Source organism: Balaenoptera acutorostrata, chromosome 1, assembly GCF_949987535.1.
Source record: "Balaenoptera acutorostrata chromosome 1, mBalAcu1.1, whole genome shotgun sequence".
Lineage (NCBI taxonomy): Eukaryota > Metazoa > Chordata > Mammalia > Artiodactyla > Balaenopteridae > Balaenoptera > Balaenoptera acutorostrata.
Genome location: NC_080064.1, coordinates 100,222,800 through 100,238,534, shown reverse-complemented (window position 1 = coordinate 100,238,534; position 15,735 = coordinate 100,222,800). Strand labels below are relative to the sequence as shown.

Sequence of the window (15,735 nt, the reverse complement as noted above, 5' to 3'; positions counted from 1 at the left end):
TTGTGGCGCACGGGCTTAATTGCTGCGCAGCATGTGGGATCTTCCCAAACCAGGGCTCGAACCCGTATCCCCTGCATTGGCAGGTGGATTCTTAACCACTGTGCCACCAGGGAAGCCCTGGCCAACAGTTTTTGTAATGACTGTTTAGCTTCACCAGGGGTAGAAGCAACCTAGAACATGGTCTTCCTAGGATGGCCTTCAAAGTCTATTGATTAGTCTCCTATGGTAGTATCAGTTACAAATGACAATTTCTACTCATATATTTATACTGAAAACTAAATAATGACTACTTCCTGTTAATTCCAGACAATGCTGATTATGTGACTTTGGGCCAGTTACTTAACCTCTCTGTATGTTACCTCTGTAACTCTGTCTGTAAAATAGGGATTATACTAGTACCTAGTCCAGAGACTTCCCTGGTGGTCCAGTGGCTAAGATTCTGCACTCCCAATGCAGGCGGCCCGGGTTTGATCCCTGGTCAGGGAACTAGATCCCCCATGCCGCAACTAAGAGTTTGCATGCTGTAACTAAAGATCCCGCATGCCGCAACTAAAATATCCCACGTGCCACAACTAAGACCCGGCACAGCCAAATAAATATTTTAAAAAATAATTTTAAAAAATAGTACCTAGTCCATAGCATTTTTATGAGGAATCAATGAGTTAATATGTGTAAAATGCTTGGATCGGGGCTTCCCTGGTGGCGCAGTGGTTGAGAATCTGCCTGCCAATGCAGGGGACACGGGTTCGAGCCCTGGTCTGGGAGGATCCCACATGCTGCGGAGCAACTAGGCCCGTGAGCCACAATTACTGAGCCTGCGCGTCTGGAGCCTGTGGTCCGCAACAGGAGAGGTCGCGATAGTGAGAGGCCCGCGCATTGCGATGAAGAGTGGCCCCCACTTGCCGCAACTGGAGAAAGCCCTCGCACAGAAACGAAGACCTAACACAGCCAAAAATAAAAATAAATAAATAAATAAGCAAATATGGTTAAGAAAAATATATTAAAAAAACAAACAAAAAAATGCTTAGATCGATGCCTGGCATATACTAAGTATTCCCTAAATCTTAGCCATCATCAATTTATTGTTATTGTTATTCCCCCACCCTCAGCCCACCTGCCTAGAACACTAAAGACAGGAAGGGAGGGAGGGAGGGAGGGAAGAAGGAAGGAAGAAAGGAAGAGACAGGAGAGAGGAAAAAAAGAAGGAAGGGGCGAGCTCAGGGTTAGCCAGGGTCAAGGAAGTAGACAGGCTGGCAAATATGTAGGACCATGCCTAGAAGGAATGCTTGCTAGGAAAGGTCCTAAACAGTGATGTAGGTTACAAACAGCATAGGCCAAAACTAGCCTGTGCTGGCAGAGACAAGAAGCAGGAGACAAAAGCCATATCAAGACCACTAAATGGAATAAGGGTATGGGAACTGGACTGCCATAAAGAGAGCCTTATGCAGTTTGGCTGAAAACAAATTGAATTAGAGGATAAATAGGTCAAAAAGGAATATTCTTGTTACTTGTTCCCCATATGGAGTGTTCTGAAAATTTCATTTTCCACATTCCCAATTAAATTGCTATAAATGTTAAATGGGGGAATGTTCTTAATCTATTAAGTATTATTGTGTTTTAAAAGAATCCTTTCCTGCTATTTCCTACATCACAGAAATGATGGAATAACAGGGAATGTAAATGAAGTACGCAGTTGAATTCCAGAGAAAATACACGGTAATTTTATTATTCTCCTTTTCCAGATAAAGCAATTGAGTAACTTTCTCAACTTGAATAGTAACTAGTTGTTATGAACTTTCAAATTTTGCATTTGCGTGTCTCATCTCATTACTAATTTCTGAAGTTATAACTCTTACCTTGAAATCTTCAGAAGTTCTGCTCACTTACTAACAAGCTTGCAAACAGTCTATCAACCTTTAAAATAGAAAAGTGTACCTAGAAAATTTTGTGATGAAGCCAAAAGCCACTAGAGAGCACCATACCTTCTCTGATTTTGAAAGACCCCATGATGAATTGCTTTTATCTTAAAGATTGCTTGGAACCGTAAGAACCTGGAGCCTAGAGATCTGGTTCTTCTGATCATGCCATTTATTAGATGGGTGGCCTTAGAAAAGTCTTTTAGCTTCCCTAGGCCTTAATTTCGCTTTCTGTAAAATGTAGGGGGTTATGCTAGATAGTTATGCTTCAACCTCCCCTCAGCTCTAAATTTCTGATCTTATGCTTACTAGTTTACCTCTTCAGTGCCTCATGGATTAATCAGGAAGAAAACCTGGCAGAAAAGCAAAAATTTTACCTGTGTCATTTCATTATTTTTGACAGCTCACCCACGCCGTTTCTACTTTTTCAGCTAAGAACCCTGGAGTTGCTTTTTTTTTATCTTTTACTTTGTTTCCTTTATTTATTTTTTGGCAGCGCAGCATGTGGGACCTTCACTTCCCAACCAGGGATCAAACCTGCGTCCCCGGCATTGGAAGTGCGGAGTCTTAACCACTCCAGGGACAGCCAGGGAAGTCCCACCTTGGGGATGCTTCTGATCTTTGCCTCTTACACACTTTATGGACAAATTATACCAATGTTAATTCATAAACATTTGTAGAGCACTTTCCAAGTTTCACTGCTTTTGCGAATACTATCTTATTTGACTCACAACAGCTCAGGCTGGTAGATATTACCTTCAACTTATCTGGTAAGAAAACTGAGGCCAGAATAGGTCAGTGAATTAACTGCCTAAAGTAACAGGGATAATAAGTTATGGGAACAAGTCTGATCCCAAAGCCTATGTTCTTTTCACAACACTACAGATCCTACTAGGAGCAGATCCAAACTTTATAGGGCTTGAGGTATATATAATTTTGGTGGACAGTTTCAAGAAAAGGAATACGAAAGTACAATACAAGACTAAGTATGATCCTGTGACTACACTGTTAGGACCAAGTGAGGGACCTTTAGAGTTAATCTTTAGGATTCAATTTCATGGTTTTCCATGGTTATACATTTATTTAGTGCTTACTATATGCCAGACACTAAAGTAAATACTGACTTTATTATAACAACTCTGAGGAAGGTACTGTCCTTGTTTTACAGAGCAGAGAATGAGGGAGGCTCAGAGAGGTAAAATGATTTGCTTAGGGACAAAGAGCTAGTTAAGTGCCAAGTATCAAAGTTGGAATTCAGATCTGATCCTGGGTCCATATCGTGAATCTACCACACTATGCTCCTCTATAAGCCTTCTTTTGAGGTTTCCTGGGAATCATCTTATTCTACTACTTCCCACTACATTCCATTGTTCGGGTCCTGATAGTTCACCTCTGAACTAGTCCTAGTTTGTCCCCCTAATTCAACTCTCCTACCATCTACCCTGTAATGCTGCTACTACCCTAACAGTCCTGAAGCACTGCTGTTCTAAATCCTGACCACCCGAAACACCTGAAGAGCCTTCCTTCTCTGCATTTATCAAAGGTAAAAAGCGATTACTGCTTATAAGCAGTACTTGGCTATAGATTCCATACTGTCTTCTAATGTGCTGAACTGTTATTGAAAGCTTTTTGTTGTGTGAAACAGAGGCAGAGTGGGACAGAGGAAGAAAGCACACGGAAGCGTTCAGAATTTTATCCTTCAATCCCCACTCCATCACGATCTAGGTTCCTCACTTGCAAAACAAAAAGCTGAAGGCCAACCTCACAGGGTTGTAGAGGGAATTAAGTAAGGAGAGGGGGAGGGGAGGAGAGGAGGGCAGGGTTAGGGCAGGCTCCAAGTACTTGGCAATGTTGGTGGATTTCTACCTGACTCACCCTCCCCCAAAATTTGTAAGGCAGGGGCCTTGATTCGTACATTCTTGGCATTTCTCAAAAGAAATACCTCTGAGACATCAGAAGCACTCCATGATTATTTAATTTGATCACTTCAACAACACCATAGGGTTGTGAGGATAGTTCAGGTGAACTGCTAAGAATACAATCGGCCCTTCAGAACTGTGAGCTATAATTATACTTTGTCCCAAATCCTCAGCATCCATAAAAAGTTGGCCTCTCTGCAGTCTCATTTCTTCATATTTCCGACACACAGACCCTCCCTTGGGACCAGTGTCGCCACCGTCAGACGTGCTCTTCTCTCCCGACTTCTGCCTTTATACCCACCATTCACCAAATGCTACAGACCAGGCTCTGTAGGAAGAAGGTTCCATAAATTCTCTCATCAAAGCCACCAAAAGTCCTTCTGAGGTCGCTTCTACTACTGTTGCCATTTTAGGGAGCAGGAAACAGGCCCTGAGGGTTTGAGCGACTTCCCCGAGGTCACGGAACTCAAGCAGCGAGCCCACAGCCCACGCTCTTAACCTCTAGCCCTCGGCCTCTTCCCGGGTCGGAGGTGCACCCGCGTCCACTCAAACCCCGCCCAGTCCCCCACTTCCAGTCACTTCCCCGCTCTTCCGCGCGCCCATCTCCCCCCACACCTGAGTCAGGCCCCGGGGGCACGCCCCATCCGTCCTTAGCGGTTTCCCTCTTTTCTCTGGCAGAGACTGAGGGCGAGATCGACGTTGGTGTCCCAGATGCGAGGAGGTCACCCCGAGGTCCTCCGACGGCTGGCCGAAAGGGCGAGTCCCTCACAGCAGTGCGGCAACGCAGTCGGCGTTACAGAGCGGGGCGCAGCTTTCGGGTCTTGCCGGGCCGCCGGTCACGTGGCGGGGAGGGGGCGCCAGCGCGCGCGAGAGAGTGAACGGGCGCGCGCCTGAGAGCTGTGGAGGCGCGAGCCGCGATTCGGGTGTAAGTGTAGGGGGGAGGGGGCGGCGGCCGGGAGGGCCGACTCCGCCCCCTGTGCGCATGCTCCGGCCCCGGCCAGTTATAAGGCAGCTTCGCGGTCCCTGCCCGACAAAGTGCTGGCGAGCTGCGACGTGACTACCCGGGCGCGTGGGTTCCCGGGCGAGCAGACGAGGCAGCCGGTGAAGGACGCTACCTGGACCCTGGGCCCTGCGGGACTCCAGCCGCGCCGCCGCGTCACGTTCACGCTCGGCGCCGCGAGCCGCGCATAACGGTTAGTTGGTAACTGGCGGCCGCGCGCTCGGCCGGGACCCCGCGGTGCCCTTGCTTCCTCGGCTGGGTCGGAGGGAGCCTCGGGGGAGCGGAGAGCTTGGTCTACGGGGGAGGGGGCGGGGCGGCCGGGCGGGGGCATCTTGGCCGCAGCAGCCACGTGGCCTCGGAGCGCAGCGTTGGTGAAGGAGACCCTGAGGCGCTGGGGACAGCGCTTCTCCCAGCAGAGCTGCAGCCCCGTTGTCAGGTGTGGGCCACCGGCCTGGTTGAGGAGTTGGGTCGAGGTGTCGGTGACCTTGGGGAAGTCACTTCCCCTCTAGTCTTAAGTAGGCTGCTCCGGAGATGCTTTTGATCTGGGAAAGGATCGACGTGGGGCCGATTCACGTGGTGCCTCGAGACTGCTGGCGGCTTTCTCCCGGGGTAGGGACTCGGGGCGGGAGTTATTTTGGACTCGTGGCACGCCCGCCCCAACCTCCTCGGCCAGCCAATCCTTGTCCCACCTGGCGACTTGGCGGTAGTGGCCTGAGGGAGCTGCAGTCCCCGCAGCCAAGGCGTGACTGCAGTGTCTGAGAGGACTTTGACGAGGGGACGTTGCAACTGGCAGACGCCCGGAGTGGTGCTGACGGTAACTCTTTGTCATTCAACCTGTAGCTGCAGAACGTCCGCCGCAGCGCCCTCGCTCTGGGGCTTTAAGGCGGCCCTGTCGGGAGGAATCTGAAGCATAGCGTTACACTTGGTCTGATGCACCCTTTTTGTTCCAAATACATCCTTTTTTTCCACGTGCGTTTTAACATTTCATTTATTTGTCATGACTTATTTGGTGCGACAAGCAGTTAGTTGCCAAAACTAGTTTGTAATTAATATTAATCAAAAAAACAAACATTACTCCCCAAAAAACAAACGTTACTACTTTAGTTTCCAGTTTGCTTATAAACTAGGCATCTACTGATAACAGTAAAATGTTGACAAGCTACTTTATTTGTCAGAACTAGTTTTGAAATTTTTTTTTCAAAAATTATTCTGGTTTCGAAATAAAATGTGTACACTTCAGTGCCCTGATAAAACAAATGTGGGTATAGTTACTAGAGGAATGTCGTGATAGGGTGAACTCTGAACTGTGAGAGAGTTTGAAAGAGTGTAAGTAGGAATTAGCCATTAATAAGCAGTTTTGATGTCAGCTACCAGACCAGTGAGGTGATGCAGAGAGTATGTATTTTAGTGTAGTTTTTTAGTTAGGCACGAAATATACCTATAAATCCGAGTTTTATACCATAGGGTATAATTTTGCCTTCAAATTGCCATAGATATAATAAAGAATTTAAGACATCTAGCCCTTAAAACAGGTATTGGGTAAGTATTAAACAAAAGTTGCACTTCAGTAATTCAGGGATTAGATAGATGCTGTTCTTTCATTGGATTGCAGTGATCCTTGTTAAAAATGCAAGTTAATGGTCTGGGGAACATTACCTGAGATCTTTATAGCTGAATAGGTTCAAAGGTTTAGTTGTAAGCTTAACATAATAGACTATAGCATACCTAAACAGATTAAAAAGGAAAAAGGATCATGCCACCATAGGATGAACCAACTGATCAGTGTTTCAATAGTTGACGTATTTTTAACCTTTTAAATATTAATGCATATAACTCTGGAAAAGATGTTAATGACCAGCTAGTCAGTTTCCCTTATTTTATAGATTAGTAAATTAAGGTTGGAGAGGGTAAGTGACTTCTCATCTTAGTTCTGAAAACTTTTTAATGGTTGGGTGGAGATTATGTGTCTTTTGACTCCCATTTAGTGAGTTCAGCGCTCCTGTGCGTTCTCTAAAATATAGATATGAATTATCTCATGCCAAAAAACAGTTATTTTGAATAATAACTTCCCAACTTCTTACGTCCTTCATTCCCACTATATTTTACATCCACTTCATGATATGCATTCCTATGCAGGATTTAGGTCCCTGTAAATGCCTACATGGCCAATCTCATTTTGTTAGAGGACTAGGGAGATGCGACTTGATTTATTATTGGCTGCCAGGCACTGGGATTCAGAGAGAGCAATGAACAAGTTCTAGCCCTGTCACTCCCAGAGTTTATGGTGTAACTGGAAAACAAATAATATATATAATTACCAGAACAAGTACTCTTTACAAACAAGTATTGAGTATATGATCGAGGAAGTACAGGTTCCTTTGGGAACAAATACTGTATTATGTAGGTGTGAGAAAACTCCCAATTTAGTATAGCAGCAAAGGTAGGCCTCTCCGAGGAAATGCTATTTAACCCGAGAATTGAAGGATGAATAGGAGCTAGCTAGGCCAGGGAGTGATAGTGGAAAGAACATTACAGACATGTACTAAAGCTACAGTCAGAGTACAGGGTACATTAGAAGAAAAACGTAAAGAATTTCACCAAAGCTAAAGCATGAAGAGGGAGCAGAGAGAATGGGGAAAGATGGAGGTAGACAATATCAGATAATGAAAGGCCTTATTAGTCATCTTAAGGAAATAGGGAAGGGACTAGGTAAAAAAAACTTAAGGAAGTGCTCCTGTCTTGAAGCTAAATGAAGCAGTTTAATGGTTTTAAATGGGGCTGGCAATAGCATGATCAGATTTTGAATTTTAGGAATATCACTCTGGATACAAAGTGGAAAATAGGCTGGAGGGAGGCTGTTGGAGTTTTGTGAGACCACAGTGATGGACAAGATGGACAGTAGTGGGAAGATGGAAGAGAGAGGGGAACAGACAGGAGTCAGTGATAGAGCAGATGTGGGAGACTGGGGAAGCCAGAGAAGTTAAAAATATCTCCCAGGTTTCTAGCTTGAGCCAATGAGTTTATTATTTTTCTCCATTTAACCTATGTGGACATTAAGAGGTTGTGTGACTAGCCCAGGGCTGTTCAATTTGTAAGGGTTGGAAACAAGACTCAAATCCATTTTTGTCCTTTCTGTGTTTTTGCTGTTATTGATAGTGATTTTTTTCCCTTCTAAATAATTCATTATGGAAAGTTTCAAACCCAATTGAAGTTTCAAACAGCCATTACTGTTTTATCTGTACTCCTACTTACTCCCTGCTGCCCCCTACTGGATTATTGTGAAGCAAAACATAGATATGCATTTCATCTGTAAATATTTCAGTGTATCTCTAGAAGATATGACTCTTAAAAAGCCGTAACCACAATACCATTATCCCACCTTTAAGCATTAACATCACCAAATAACCAGGCAGTATTCAAATTTTCCTAAATTGTTTCAAAGTAAGTGGTCTGTTTGATTTGGGATCCAAATAAGGTCACACATTACATTTGGTTGGTATGTCTTTTAAACTACAGGTTCCCCTTTTCTCTCTTATTTTCCTCGTAAGTTATTTGTTGATGGAACCGGGTTATTTTTTCTGCAGTTTCCCTCATTCTGGATTTTGTTGAATGTCCCTCTGGTATAGATTTAACATGTCCTAGTTTAACATGTTCTCCTATCCCTCATATTTTCTGTAAATTTGTAGCTAGATTGAGGTTGGATTTCTGAGAGGAGGCATGGTTTGGTGGAGAGGGCAAATATAATTCATAGGTGGTGGTGTGTATTTTTCCATCAGGAGGCATATTATGTTTGGTTGTCCCTCATTCTGCTATATTGATGGCCTAGTTCCGTTATTTCATTAGTGGTTTGCAAATGGCAATAATTTAATTGTGCCTTTAATTCTAACATTCCTTCATAATTGATTAGCTAGAATACCTCTATAAAAGAGAGGTAGTTGGAACAGGAAGGACACGTTAAAAGTTTGTGTGCTTTAATACAATATCATATATGATCACAACACTTTCTTTTTGGAGAAATGTATTTAAATGTATCAAGGTACATCCTCTTTAAAAAGCCAGTACATATTTTGTTAGGTTGTTTTTTAGCACTTGATGTTAATGTTTCGAATAGCTTTTAGTATTTGGGATATTTAGAATTTCTGTTCTTAAATTGGTAGGGATTCTTTTGGTCTTTGTTCTTTCTTGAAGAGCTTATCTGTTCCCATAGCTTTGGGGGAATTTCTGGTAGAATCACTCCCTACCAAATCTAAATCTCTAGCTGTAACCAGATTACAGATTTTAAATTCCTGGAGGACAGGGATTGACTACTCCAGGTAGCCAGACTTAAAATCTGAGTCATTTTAATAGTTCTCCAGTGGGCCCCCCCACTCTATCAAATGCAATTAAGTGCCAGCCCCTTTTCCCCTTTGTTGTCTCATGTCCACTCCTTCCCACCCCATTCTGCTCCCCTTTTTCATTCTTATTACTGCTACCTAATTTAGGCTGCTGTCATTATTAGATTGGTACAGTGGCCTTTTAAGTTGTATGTTACTCATTCTTTAATTTGCCCTGACAAATTTTTCTCCATGCTTTTTTCCTCTAATTTTTTTCTTTTACCTCTCCCTCTCTCCTCTCCCTCTTCTCCCTCCTCTTCCTCCTCTTCCCCTTTCCCTTCCCCTTCTCCTTCCCCCCACCTCTTTCTCCCTCTCTGTTTTTGGTTGTAGGATCCATTTTATAATGGATTTATGGCAGGAAGACTAGTGTAGGTGACCTGTTTGAGCCATAGTGTCTTGCAGACAAGTGATTAAAAGAGCAATAATGATCTTATAGAAATGGTGATTTCTCTCCTGGGGTTACAGTATACACAATAACTACATGAGTTCACATCCAGGACAGTGTGACTGGCTGCATGGGCTAAGCCATTGAAGACTGCTACTGACCTTTTATGTAGAAACAGTAGGATCCAGCTCCTTTGGTTGTCCACACTCCCTTATTGCTGATCACAACTACTCATAATGTTGAATCCGACTTGATTACAATGATTTAGTCTTCATATAAAGGAGAAATTCCTCAAAATATACAGGCATTGTAAGCTGCATATTTGATTATTTGTTGAAAAATATTTCTTCCCTGTGATTTTGCTCTTATATAAATCTTCCGAAGATTATTGAGTGAAGGCCTGATGATACTGTTCTGGTGTGTTCAACTATCTTGGATAATAACAGAGCTTAACAGAGCTTTTGTGAATTGCCTTATTGAGCTTTTGAGAACGAAAGCTAAGTTTTTACTTTATTAACTTTCTCTTCTGTTCCCCAATCAGAGGTTTTAACCTGGGATCTGCAGATTGATACACCATGTTGGATGGAATTCAAGGAGTCTGTGAACTTGGTTGGGGAAAAAAATTACATCTTTTCATTAACCTCTAAGTAAAGTTTAGAATTTATTTCAACTATGAATGCAAGCAACAAACCATAGTAGTATTGGCAGTACCTGTGACTTTGTCACCCATAGAAATCACATATTTTCGTATCATGATACAGCGGCTGCAGCTATCTTGAAATTGTTCAAATTCATCACTACTTCGAAATTACTGTGGTTATTAGACCCACTGCTAGATCTTATCTAGTTTCTTACTTTAAAAATCACTTTATTATATCCAATTTTAAATGTTTTGACAATAATACCTTTGTATACATTTAAAAACATTCTGATAAAGGCTTCATAGGTTTTATCACACTGCTAAAGGAATCTGTGGCACCAAAAAAGCTAAGAACTGCTGCTCCTAACTCCTGTACTTCTGTTCCTATGTGAGAGTAAAGTTAGCCAGAACCTGTGATGCAACACAGCCCACAACTCATGATGTCACAGTTATGTACATTTTTTGGCCATTGACTTTTATGTACTAAATCATAAATTCTGACCTCACAAATGAGAGGGAACAAAATGCTTGTGTATATGCTAAGGGAGAGTAAAATGATTTTCACAAATTAAGGCAGAATAATTTTCCCTTGTATTTAGGAAGTATATGTTTAAAATTACTGTTTCCAAAGGAGTTCTATTTTAAGGGCCATAACTTAAATAGGAAAATGCGTGTCGTCATTGACTTGGGGGATTTTCTTGCCCTCTTTTGGGTGCTTCAGCAAATGTGCTTAAAATTGCTTCGAATCTTGTCTTCAACAGCTCACTATATTAGATTCAGGCCTTTATTTTGCTCAACTGGAGGAACCCCTAAAGATGTTGATGAATCTCAGGTTTGAAATACCTACTCTGTAGGTTAGAAATACACTTACTATTATTATTACACTTATTATCTATTGTGATTGTGTAATGATGTTATTTGTATTTACTGTATTACCTAGAGAACTACTTACTTGATGTAGTAGAGGGAAGAGGAGTGGTTTAACAAATTACCTGTTTCCAGGAAAGTAAAACATTCATTTGAAACTTACATATTTTTTATATATATATTTGTTTATTTATTTATTTATTTATGGCTGCGTTGGGTCTTCGTTGCTGCGCACGGGCTTTTTCTCTAGTTGAGGCGAGCGGGGGCTACTCTTCGTTGCTGAGCGCGAGCTTCTCATTGCGGTGGCTTCTCTTGTTGCAGAGCAGGGTCTCTAGGAGTGTGGGCTTCGGTAGTTGTGGCTCGCAGGCTCTAGAGCTCAGGCTCAGTAGTGGCGCAGGGGCTTATCTGCTCCGCGGCATGTGGGATCTTCCTGGACCAGGGCTCGAACCCATGTCCCCTGCATTGGCAGGCAGATTCTCAATCACTGCACCACCGGGGAGGCCCCTGAAACTTATGTATTTCTAATAAAGGAACTGATTATTATCTTAACGAGAACACAGATTTATATTGTCAGCAATTAAAGAGGCTATTTAAGTTTAATTACAGTATATTTTGAGGTAATAATGCCGACTTCTTTTTGGTACATCTTTAGTCTCTATTCTTAAAACGCTTTGCAAGTAAACATTTGAGAATGGTGGATAATGCTTTAATTCCAGAAAAACAGTACTCAGTTTTTTTTGTTTTTTTTTAAATTTTATTTATTTATTTATGGCTGTGTTGGGTCTTCGTTTCTGTACGAGGGCTTTCTCTAGTTGCGGCAAGTGGGGGCCACTCTTCATCGCGGTGCGCGGGCCTCTCACTGTCGTGGTCTCTCTTGTTGCGGAGCACAGGCTCCAGACGCACAGGCTCAGCAATTGTGGCTCACGGGCCTAGTTGCTCTGCAGCATGTGGGATCTTCCCAGACCAGGGCTCGAACCCGTGTCCCCTGCATTGGCAGGCAGATTCTCAACCACTGCACCACCAGGGAAGCCCCAGTACTCAGTTTTAATACTTACTCTTTTGTGGTTTGTCTGTTACTAATAAAACAAACAAGAAAACAAAACAATTTAGTTCTTTGAGATAATGAGGGTCAAAGGTAGCGTAATAATGAAGTTCAGGCTCATTCAAAGGATATTTATTAAACCATTATGTGTATAAGAAATTACTAGAAAGGGATGAAGAAATATATATTTTAAAATATGGTTTGAAACTTTTAGGAATAGAATTAAGCTTTGAAATGAAATGTCAGCATATTACTATGTTGCCTCTAGTCTTCAAAACTTAAAAGTTTTTCATGTGAAACTAAGTATAGTGTTAATTATTTCTGAGTTCAACTCAGCCTTTTGCAAGAAAAGGAAAAGCTTTCTTTGTTGTTTGTCTTTTAATGAATTGTAATTCTCCCCATCAAGCTTCAGAATACTGGTAGTGAAGTAGATTCTAATAGAAATACCACCAGTTATATTCAAGTATTGATTTATATTCAAAGTAACATAAATGACACAGTTTTGACATCACATCTATTTTAATTCAGCCTATTATATTTCTTCTTTAGATTTTGGAAGAGGGTAGGTCATGTATTAATGAATTGAAATGGTAGGTCATATATTAAATTGAAATGGCCCACTTAGATCTTGATTTGTTGAATATCTATTTGCATTGCTGTAGAAAACAACATATACAGGTATTCCAAAATATAGCCTGGAATTCTGCCAAGCAAAACCTGCTTTTGGAGGACACAGCCTCCAACTTCCCTTTCTTCATTCACTACTACTCACATTCTTATGTTTTATATAAATTTGAAATGGTTTTACATTTGGAAACTCTTGCCCAAGCAAGAAATAAATTAACATGTGAAAGGGAACAGGACTTGGTCTGAACATGGACAATAGCTAGTTTTTTAATCTGCTAGAATCAGGCAAAAATGAAGCATTAAAGAAGGCAAAATCTGCTGGTGTAGTAATACCTCAGAAAGTGAGACTGATTAGATAAGTTCTGTGCCAAAAGTTGTATTCCATAATTTTTTTCTTTTATTAAAACAAAACAAAACAAAATACCTTTCTGCCTGTGTTTCTTAGAGTTCCAGAAAGCGTAACATCACTGGAGGGTTTGTTCTGGTTTCATGTTTTTCCACACTTCTCAAAAACTGGGAGAGTCAGATTCTTTGAATCCTAACATTTGGTCATGGGGGAGGGGTTAGTTGGTTGTTACTTTTTTTGGCCTCCCGCACAGCTTGTAGGATCATACTTCCCTGACCAGGGATCGAACCCCGGCCCACTGCAGTGAAAGCATGGGGTCCTAGCCAAGGGACTGTCAGGGAATTCCCTAGCTTGTTGTTGTTGTTGTTGAAACAATACAATAGCCTCTGTCCTTAATTCATGATCTAAAAGCACACACCTAAGCTAATTAGGGAAATAGTTACTTACAAAGGAAGAAAGAAATATACAACTTATTATCTTAAGAGTTTTCAGAATGCTACCCAAGAAGCATTGAGCTAAAATGTCATGGAAGGGATTAATTCCATGTGGCAAGGTATATTCAGAAAAACAGTAGTGATATTGGTGGGCTAGAACAGAATCTTAGCATTAGATAAATTTCTAATTATGGTATTGTTAATGAAAAAATAATTTCATTTTTGCAAATTACTAAATGCTTGTGTCACATCAATATGTGGATTTGGAAGAAAATTATACTGTTTTTGCTTTTGTTAGTTTCTGAATTGATCTTTAACACTAAGGTATCCTAAAGCATTGGTGCCTCTTGTAAGTATACAGTTGTGTCTGATGTAATAAAGAATTGGTTCTACTAACTTGTCTTAAAGCTTTGATAAAGCAACTATACTCCAATTTTTTAAAAAAGCTTTGAAATATCCATAGAAGTTATTTTCTTTTTTTTTAATGAGCAAACAACTTTGTCTGTTTAGGCCGCACAGCACGGCTTGTGGGATCTTAGTTCCCTGACCAGGGATTGAACCCGGGCCACAGGCCACAGAAGTGAAAGCACCTAGTCCTAACCACTGGACCACCAGGGAATTCCCCCATGGAAGTTATTTTCTAATCTTTGGACATCTTCATTTGCCTCCTTATCCCCATATGCAAGCCCCAGTATTAAAGAGCACTTAAACTAACTTGATCTCATGGTTTTTGTTTTAGTTAATTATGCTGCTATTTCCTAAAACGTATTATAGATGTACAGTACTTTAGCTTCTCTGTTGTGTGACTTTGAGGGTAGCCTAAGTGCCTAACCACACACATTGAGGTGGGATAGTGCCCTGGAAGTTAGGGATTTGCAGTGAAAAGTAAAAATGAATTTGCCACTTCTTTGACTAGGTGTCCACCTTTTACCCAAGGATTTTAATTAATGCTCAGCCCTAAATAATGCACAGACTTGTTATATTGGAGTATTAGCTGCTTTTTAATGTAGAAAAAAATGTAATGTTATTGTCTGTCTTAAAATAAACCTTACCATTGTTGACATACACTGTTCTCAGAGTTCTGAATATTGGTATGATTCTTAGTTTAAAGTGTTTTTGCCACAAAATACAATGAAAGAGGAAAAATAGGCTCTTTTTATTTTTTATAATATGAATCAAAAGCCTTTGAATTTTGCAGAAATTCCATATCTAAAAATCTGTCCTAAATTTCTAGTTCACCGCAGTAGCTTTTTGTTTGTTTGTTTTTTTGATGTGGACCATTTTTAAAGTCTTTATTGAATTTGTTACAATATTGCTTCCGTTTTATGTTTTGGTTTTTGACCACGAGGCATGTGGGATCTTAGCTCCCTGACCAGGGATTGAACCCACACCCCCCCGCATTGGAAGGCAAAGTCTGAACCACTGGACTGCCAAGGAAGTCCCACCATGGTAGTTTTTATAGAAGAAAAAAAAGTAATAACCCATATGTGCAACAATAGGTGATTTTTTTTCTTTTTTTTTTAAAGTATGGTACATCCATAGAGTATTTAGCAAATAGTTCATCTCTCTTCAAGGGTAGTATGTATAATTTCTTGTAATGTTGGTTGGATTTACCCTGAATGATAAGGGAGATTCAAACTGTTGGAAGTTTACAAAATCAAGTTTACATTTTTTTTTGTAAGTTCTTCATATGCCACTTGATCAGAATCATGCATTTTAAAACTGCCGAATGTTTGCCTAACCAGTGAGAGTAGTTATATTTCTCCTTTTAAACTGCACACCTCAGATTGGGACTCGAACCCGATCGTACCTCTCAGCTGGGACTTGAACCCACAAGCTCTGGCTCAGGAGAGTACTCAAATCCACAGTCTCAGCTGAAACCACACACCTGGTCCCAGGACTTAATGAAGCTGAGGTTCTCTATGTCTCAGTGCAGAAGGAATTCAGCGAGAGGCAAAGAGATAGGCAAGAAGTAGATTTATTAAATATAGAACGCTTGGAAGGACACAAGCAGGCAGGCAAGAGGCTCTGCTCCACAACTAAGTGGGAAAGCAGGTTTATTTAAGGAGATACACATTCCGTAGACAGAGTGTTGGCCATCTCAGAAGGTGAGAAGCCCTGGGAGACACACATTCCATAGACAGAATGTGGTCCATCTCAAAAGGCAAGAGCAGCCCTGGGAGATA

General features: G+C 41.5%; 1 protein-coding gene across 1 annotated transcript in view; it reads left to right on the top strand.

Annotated features, from left to right (window-relative positions):
* Nucleotides 1-4,888: 4,888 nt before the first annotated feature.
* The window catches only part of SLC16A1 (solute carrier family 16 member 1), a 33,992-nt gene continuing 23,145 nt past the window's right edge, over nt 4,889-15,735 (top strand). The window contains exon 1 of the mRNA XM_007169376.3: nt 4,889-5,028. The gene's annotated coding sequence lies outside the window, so the exon portion shown is untranslated. The remainder of the gene's footprint in view (nt 5,029-15,735) is intronic.